The 7,765-nt window shown below is 39.2% G+C and overlaps 1 pseudogene; it reads right to left on the bottom strand.

Moving 5' to 3' along the window:
* Positions 1-6,950: 6,950 nt before the first annotated feature.
* On the bottom strand, positions 6,951-7,540 carry LOC129677209 (rRNA-processing protein FCF1 homolog; annotated as a pseudogene).
* Between the last annotated feature and the right edge of the window lie 225 nt (positions 7,541-7,765).

Here is a 7,765-nt window from a genome sequence, read left to right as displayed (position 1 = left end):
CCACACTAGGGATGTGGGTGGCAGGGATCTCATCTGGTTGCTTCTGTGGAGAGGCCCTGCTTCTGGGGCAAACTCTTCCTAGAAGGCTCACTCACTGTCTTGCAGGACCAGTTGGAATGCACAGGGTTTCCCTGTGCTCTCTACTCTCTGATTTGGTCTTGCTTCAGAGAATGTGCAGGTAGGCTAACAGTCAGCTCTGTGGCACTGTGGCCACAGTGGCCACAGGACTCAGTGTCCACCTTTCTTGTGTGCTGACTCTCTGTCCTTTCCCTCTGCCAGGAGAGGTTATGTTGACTGGTCCCGAGTCAGCACATGAAAGAGTTAGGTTGAGTGTTCTCAATCCCAGATCCCGGGCCCAGATCTCTCTGCCAGAAGCAGCCTGGTGGTAGAACTTATGTTTGCTGATTCCAAGAGAGTACCAGGTATGGTTGAGTGTCCTCAGATCCAGAGCTTAGGATTCTCTGCCAGGGGCCACTGGGTGAGCTGGAGAGGGGTGCTGTGTCCTGTGGCATGCTGCCTCTCTGTCCTCCAACTTTGACCTACTCCTCTGCTAGGGCAAGCTTATGGTGGCACTCTCAGGGGAGTGCCAGAAGGGGTTGGGACTTCTCAGTCCCGATCCTGAGCAGTGGTTTCTCTGCCAGGGGTTGGGGGGCCACTGGTGTTAGGACTTGGTGCCACACCTTACTGCACTGGACCTGGGAGAGTCTCAGGACATGTTGAATGACCACAGTTCCAGATCCTGAACTGAAGATTGTTTGCTAGGAGCAGCGGGCAGCACTGGGGTCCGGGTGCTCTGAAGCTGCTGTGTGCTTCTCTATCCTTCTGCTCTGCCGCAGCAGGGTTATGGTGGCGGTCTGTTTCTCGGGGGAGTGCCCGAAAGGATTGGGTTTTCTCAGCCCTGATCTCGTTTTTTTTTTTTTTTTTTTTTTTTTTTTTTTTTTTTTGTGGAAGCTGCAACTCTCCCTGGGGCTGGGTTACAGACAGTGTGGTCTGTGGCAGATTCTGCTGGACGCCTCCTGCCTCCTCCAAAGAGGGAATAGGGTTTTGGGTGCTGGGAAGTGCCTGGGGATTGCCTCTTGGGGTGTCTCCTCCTGGAGGAGTCTGCCGTGACCTGATTCTAGATGGACTCAGATCATTGTTAGTCTCTTTCTTCTTGGAAGTCTAGATAACTCTGTTCTGGGTTGATCAGCCCTTTAACTCACCAATTTCCGCATTGTAGGTCCTCTCCCCTTCAGCTAAGCTGCACACTAGTCGCAGCCATCTTGGAAGTCCCCAGTTTCTTTTTTATTACCTTTTGCAAATAAAAAAAGTTTATGGAGATTTTCAGGCACTGAGTTTCTGTTTAAATTTTTTGCCACCTTGAAGAAGCATGTTAAAATAAGATGCTGTGGCGTACTGAGAGGAGCACAGAAAATATTGTGGAGAACATTTTTTTTTTTTAAATTGTACCTCTGATAAGTTGTCTTTTGAAGAACATGACATTCAGGGTAGGAACCATGAGGGACATATGCCAGGAATTTACTCTTCCTTCAAAAGAAACCACAACCAGAACACCCTTTCCATCAGCTAGACTATTGTTACATTATTTTGCTTGATTCTTGTATTTTTGGTCAACTAGTTTATCCTATAGTGAGGATCTAGTTGTAGTTTATTAACAGAAATTGTACTTTAGACTGGAAGCAACTAATGGAACATTTGTGTCAAGATTGTTGTACCTCAAAATCAGAAAAAAAAACATAGTCAGCAAAAAGCCTCTTTATGAAACATTGCTTTGATAAGTTTACAGTGGTTTCTGTTACTCGTAAGTTATATGTTTCAAATTTCCCAGTGGGTACCTGAAAAAAAAATAAAAACGTACACTCTAGAGTTCTGTATAATATGTTTCCCCCTTTTTCACTTTAAGGAAGATTTTGTAAAATTTTTATTTATTTAATCAGTTTATAGCCTGATACCCACCCCTCCCTCCTTTCTTCCCAGTTCTGCCCTCCTGCCTTCTCCCCACCATTCCCCCTCTTCCTTCTTCTCAGGGAAAGGGGGCTCTAAAGAGGTATCAACCTACCCTGACACCTCAATAACAACTGGATGATGCACATCTTCTACCATTAATGCCAGACAAGGCTGCCCAACTAGGGAAATGGATCCAAAAGCAGACAACAGAGTCAGAGACAACCCCTACCCCCACTGTTAGGGAACCCACATGAAGACCTATTTGCACATTTGTTATATATGTATTGGGGGTCTGGGTCCAGCCCATGTGTGCTGTTTGGTTGGTGGCTCAGTCTCTGTGAGCCTCCATGAGCCCAGGTTAGTTGACTTTGTAGGTCTTCTTGTGATGTCCTTGACCCCTCTGGCTTCCTCAGTCCTCCCTCCCACTCTTCCTCAAAACTCCTTAAGCTTAACCTATTGTGTGCTGTGGGTCTCTGCATCTGCTCAGCTGCTGGATGAAGTGTTTCAGAAGACAGTAATGCTAGGCTTCTGTCTGCAAGCATAGTAGAGTATTATTAATAGTGTTGGCTCTCTCCTGTGGAGTAGGTTTCAAGTTGGAGTAGTCATTGGTTTCCCATTTCCTCAATCTCTGCTCCATCTTTGTCCCGACACTTCTTTGTAGGCAAGACAAATTTTGGGTCAAAGGTTTTATGGGTGAGTTAGTGTCGCTCTACCTTCATGAAGTCCCACCTGGCTACAGGAATTGGTGACTTCAGGCTCCTTAACCCCCACTGCTTGGAGGTCTTATCTAAGGTCACCCCATAGACTTCATAGACTCCTGGGGGCCTCTTCTCTCCCTTGATATACTCCCCCATGGATTTCTGTTCCCTCTCAGTTCTCTCCTGATTCTTCCCCCTCCCCACACCTGATCCCCATCTCCATTATGCTCCCCACCCCTCTCCCACATAGCTCTCTCCCTCCATATACTTCAGATGCCAATTTTATTTCCTCTTCTGCGCAAGATTCAAGCATATTCCCTTGTGCCCTCCTTTTTACTTAGCATATTTGGGTCTATCCTGTATTTTATGACTAATATCCACTTATCAGTGAATACATGGTATGTGTGTTTTTCTGGGTCTGAGTTACCTCACTGGGTTTCATTCATCTGCCTGCAAATTTCATGATTTCCTTGTTTTTAAGTGCTGAGTACTATTCCATTATGTAAATGTACAATTTCTGCATCGATTCTTTGGTTTAGGGACTTCTTGGTTATTTCCAGTTTTTGGCTATTATGAATAAAGTTGCTATGAACCTAGTTGAACAAGTGTTCTTGTAGTATGGTGGAGAATCTTTTTGGGTCTATGCCCAGGAGTGGCATAGCTGGGTCTTGAAGTAGAGTTATTCCCAGTTTTCTGAGAAACCTCCAGATTGTTTTCCAAAGTGGTTGTATAAGTTTACACTCCCACCAACAATGGGGGAATGTTCTCTTTGCTCGAAATTTTTGTTATTTTTTTAAAAAACAACTTTAAAAAATTAAATTTGTTCACTGACAATTTTATGTATGTAGTAATGCATTATTTTAACTCTTTCCCACTTCCACATCTATCATAAAGTTTAATATATAAATAAGACATAGTAAGAAAAAGCAACTCATAAAGAAGGGTAATAACTACAATATGTGCTAATAAAATCAATTAAAACATGAATTTGTCTTTATGGATTAACTTTAGTTCTTTGATATTTTCATACATGTAAATAATGGATTCTGATTACTTTCTCCCTACCCTCTCTTATCTTTCTCCCACCCTTGTCAATGTGCTCCCTCTTTCCCAGATTCATTATTTTAGATTTTGTTTATGACACATTTTGTTTAAACAAGGCTATTTGTGTGAGAGCTATAATGTAGCCTGGTGGAGTCATCAGCAAGTACCTATCTGAATCTGTTAGAAGCAAATAATTTAGCAGTGAGACCTGAGGGCCCCTGAACCCTTCCTCCATTCTATCTGACTGTTGGGCTGTTTCTTGTTCAGGCCTAACACAGGCATCTGTACCTGCTCTGAGTTCATGATTGAAATGACTAGATATTGCCTAGAAGATAGTATTTTACAGCCCTTCTCTCTACCTATCTCTTGGTTCTTATACATGCCCTGTCTTCTCTTCCACAGAGGGGATGGTAATAATATCTTGTTAGGGCTGAACAATAATCTGTCACTCATTCTCAGTACCTTATACAGCCATAAGTCCCTCTATTTACCAGTGTTTACTGGAAAATGGCCTTTTTAGTTTAAGGCTCAGAGTAGCATTTGTCTATGTGTATGAACATAAATATCTGGAAGACAGTTTAGCACTATAGAAATTTAGCTAAACAAAAATATTCAGTTCTTTCTTAAGGCCCATGATCTTCTTCATCATAGATTTTGATTATTTTTGCAATACCAGGAATGGAATTCTTCTTGGGGAGTGGGCCTCAAACATAAACAGAAATAAGATGCTTATTTCTATAACAGTAAGTAGTGCCATTATTTTACCAGTGGGCACATCTTGCCTACTTTTCTAGTTCATAAGATTCACAGCTGGGCAACACATCACAAATTTTTCTCTCTTTTTTGATATTTTTATTTCATGTGTACGAGTGTTTGTCTGAATTCTATGACTGTGCACTGTGTGTATACAGTGCCCACTGACTCTAGAGAGGGCATTGGATCTCCTAGGATTAAAATTACAGATGGTTGTGAACTTCTATGTTGGAGTTGAGAATTGAACCTTGGTCCTCCAGAAGAACAGCCAAGTGCTCTTAACCACTGAGCCATCTCTGTAGTCTCCCAAACATGAATTTTCCACTTAATTCTTTTGGACTTTAGTTGATCATGGGTAACTGAAACCAGAGAAAGGAAATTATCTTTCCTTTCTATGTAGGGTGGTTCCTACACTTTTTGTCTATTTCAATGTCTTATAGTCCTTCAAAGGTATTTGCTGGAGGAGAACAAGGGTCTTGAAATGGAATTGCGAGGTCACAGGAATTCCCCAACTTAATTGCTGCAACCTTGGTTTGTTTCACAGTTTTTCCGTGAAACATAAATAAAATGTACACTTCCTAGGAATATTGTGAAGGAAAAGATGGGTGATATGTGTGAAGGGTTTTACCGTGTATCTAAAGACTATTAACTTTGCTCTAGGTCTTAGTATAAATATTTAAAATATTGAAGGCCAATTTTAGTATTAAATGCTAATATAATAATGTTAATACTAATTAAGAATTGTCTATAAGATTTCAGAATAAAATTTCAATACCAACCTTCTGGTATGAATCAAATAACTAATGTTACATTGCATCACTTGACTTGATTCTGTTTGAGTGTTTAATGTCATTAGTACCCCCTTTATTTGGGATTAAGTTGAAGTATTGAAGAATAAGTGCTAATAATTTTTTGTGACTATGAAACCTGCAGATTATATCTTTGAGGAAAATTTTAGTGGTTGACAATTTGAGAAACAGAAGAGTTCCTTATAAAGCTCACATTATAATAAAGGCAACTCATACTCACAAATGTTTTCCTACTCTGTTACATTTTGCTGATTTTCAACTCTCCCTTTCAGACTGTATATAGCAAATCACTCTTTACTGGGCTAGTTAGGATATTCTCTTCTCTTGAGAGCTGGTAGTTGAGAATTTTAACATAAAATATACTTATTAAATCTTTAAATTGTTTTTGTTCTCATTTATTTTATGTAACCCTCTCTTTTATTGGTTTGTTCCTTGGTTATTATCTGAAATCTATGATTCTTGGATTTCCTTGTGTCACAGTAACATTAGAGGCCATAAAGAATACTGTCTTCAGGGTGATTCATTTAATGGAAGATTCTTCAGGTTGATTTAATCAGCACTGGACAGGAAAAAGCAAAACTTTCCTAATGTTTCTGCTTATACCACATAAATTAAGTTGGAAATAGTTATACAATGATGTAAATGCATTCTCTTATCTCACAGGCATTCAGCAAAATTTACAACACATAACATCTGCTCTCTTTGCCTGAGTAAATCACATTTTGTCTCTTTTATCATCATGTTTATCAATAGAAAAGTAGAGGAAAAAGTAACAAGAAATTAAGCTACCTTAAATTCTTTGTCTTTTGGCTAATCAGAACAGTCTATACTTTTATAATAACACCTTCCAATTTGGTGACTACAGACCTCTTGTTATATGCCTTTGGTTACTTGTAATATAACTATATTGAGTTTCATTTATCAGCAAGGTTAAAGAGCTAATTTTCTTATATAATTTCTTAGTCCAAAAAAAACATGCTCTACTTTTAAATGTATAATTTCTTATTAATAGTTTGCATAGTTTAGAGATATTTTGTGAATTTTATACCAGCTTGTCATAGTGAAACTCATAATGATGTCAAAATCTCAATAAATTATGTTTTTGACAGAAGTAGTTCAATTAAAACAAAAACAATAGAAAACATTTAGTTTCTTCTGCACTTCACAGGTTGTTCTGAATGATTTCTAGACTTTAAAACTTAACTATCTCCTTGAATGTAAATATACATTTACATCTTACATTTTTACAGGAAATGAAATAGAATCTCATATTAGACTCCCTATGGCCTCACTGGCATTATGTAGAACTGTCCTGACTTCCAGCCTCACCACTTTCAAGCACCCAACTCAACCTGTGAAAAATGTATGTTGATTAAAATGATCATGGCACTGAATTTACAATGTTATCCTTTGATGTAACTGGATATATTATCTCCTCATAAATTCAACTCAGAGAAAGTCTACAAACTTGTCTGCCATTAAGCATAGTTGTCTGTGGAGAATGAGGCCACAGTTTTCTCAGGTGAGTGAACTTGAATGAAGTAAAAACGTTTGGTAGGCTGTACACCACAAGGGTAGGTTTTGTTTTGTCATTTGCACCTATGTTTAGGACATTTTTTTTAAATCAAAAAGTGTATTTAGTTAAGCAACAAGAGAGAAAACTGATCCTAGAAAGGCAGACGAATTTGCTGAGCAAGAGTTAGAAGAGAGGAACTCCATAATCATCTGGCATCTGCTCAATGTTGTATCTATGGTTAGAAATGTACGTTAGGAACTCTGGGGATCTTATGGATTCTTCATTTGAGGTCAGGGTCAATTGTGGACACAATGTATCACTTGTCCTGAGTTACTCTCTGTACCAAGCAGTCATCTGCATAGGTTCCTTTGTCTCTGCATGGCAATCTGTCAAATCTTACATCCTTGGCAATCATTAGTGCCACTTGATACTTCTGTCCCAATTTCTCAATTTCAGCCATTATACAATCAGTTATATAAGGAATATACTTGGCATATAGACAGTCCATCATTGAATGCACTAAGTCCTATTTGGCTTTAATGGAAATGTTGATGAAGCTGGTATCAAAGATAATCTGGTAAGGCGGACCCTGTTGTGTATTATACTGGAAGAATAAGCAGGAAGGATGCTGGAGGACTTCTCTTTTCTTCAGCCTACTGGGATCTTTAATCTCTTTCTTCTTAGGCTTTAATATATCCTTTAAATCTCTCATCTTTGAGACTAAGCATTCAATTCATAGTCACATATTTCCTTGTTTTCTTTTGCTTCCCCATGATCACGAAGCATGCCGTTTCTTCTGGAATCACTCAGTGTGACACTTTTACATTGTCTATATGCTGCTTCAGGACATATGTATTTTAAATCACATCATGATGAAGTGCTTCCTCATTAGTATAAAGTTACCCTATTCATCTTTTCTCACTGGTTTTGAGCTGAAGTTCATTTTGTCAGATATTTTAAAAAGTGGTAATTTCTATGATGTTTAGATGTCACAGTTT

The sequence above is a fragment of the Psammomys obesus genome, unplaced genomic scaffold (assembly GCF_907164565.1).
Source record: "Psammomys obesus unplaced genomic scaffold, mPsaObe1.curated_primary_1811, whole genome shotgun sequence".
Lineage (NCBI taxonomy): Eukaryota > Metazoa > Chordata > Mammalia > Rodentia > Muridae > Psammomys > Psammomys obesus.
Note: the sequence above shows the minus strand (reverse complement) of the source record. Positions and strands in the feature narration are given on the sequence as shown.